Source organism: Tursiops truncatus, chromosome 18, assembly GCF_011762595.2.
Source record: "Tursiops truncatus isolate mTurTru1 chromosome 18, mTurTru1.mat.Y, whole genome shotgun sequence".
Taxonomy (NCBI): domain Eukaryota; kingdom Metazoa; phylum Chordata; class Mammalia; order Artiodactyla; family Delphinidae; genus Tursiops; species Tursiops truncatus.
Genome location: NC_047051.1, coordinates 27,854,610 through 27,855,575, shown reverse-complemented (window position 1 = coordinate 27,855,575; position 966 = coordinate 27,854,610). Strand labels below are relative to the sequence as shown.

Below are 966 nucleotides of genomic sequence, written 5' to 3'. Positions count from 1 at the left end.
AAATAACAAAATGCACCTAATTAATGCATATTAATTTGTATTCAGTAAATTTGTCACTGCTGTTACAGATCAAGGGCTCATGCTGTCTGACTGGAATAGAAGCCAGTATTACGGTACTGGCTTTCTGAGGAAAGAAACAGCTTTGTGAGGTTGACCATCAAGGAGACAGAAGGCAGGGCTCAAATACAAAATACAAATTCTTCCTAGTATTAATTCAAAGGAATGCCATCATTCCATTTGGTGGATTTCCTGAAGCTCTAAATGGGATTACTTTGAGAGAAAAACACTCCAATGTTTGCTTCAGCAGCCCATATACAAAAAATGCAATGATGCAGAGAAGCTTAGCATGGTCCCTGTGCAAGAATAACATGTACATTTGTGAAGTGTTCTCTATTTTTTTCTATTTTTTATTGTTCATATGCTCCAGAGTTTTTGTTAAAGTAAAAAAATATTTTGGAAATAGATAGTGGTGATGGTTGCACAATGTAGTGAATGTAAATAAGGTAAACAAAATTTATGTTTAAAAATTGTTAAAATAGCAAAGTATATATATATATATATATATATATATATATATACAAAATAAGGGTACACAAAATACAGTTAATTTATAAAAGTTCCATTATATTGCATCATTGTTCTCCATTCTCTTTACTCTTTTAAGGGAAAATTGAAAATTAAATAGAAGGATAAGAATATAACCTGGTATCATTATTTGTTTTTTACCCATTTTAAAGCTCAATAACAAATATAGTAGTGATTTACATATGGAATACATTGAAAAATTAATAGATCACCTGTAATAATAGCCATGGCAGGACATTTTTTTTTAATCTCACAGAGTCATTCCTAAAAATATATTGCTTGTTTATATAGAAATTGTTTTGCCTTTTAATCTGCTGGTATATTCAAAATTTATTTCTGAATCTCTTGCCATTTTGCTAGAACTGTGCTCTCACCAACTTC

At 30.1% G+C, this 966-nt stretch overlaps 1 non-coding gene across 1 annotated transcript; it reads left to right on the top strand.

The window, feature by feature from the left end:
- The first annotated feature begins 293 nt into the window (after window positions 1-293).
- LOC117308902 (U6 spliceosomal RNA) lies at window positions 294-398 on the top strand. Its single transcript, XR_004523152.1, has one exon. It is a non-coding gene; the product is annotated as a U6 spliceosomal RNA (small nuclear RNA).
- Window positions 399-966: the final 568 nt, after the last annotated feature.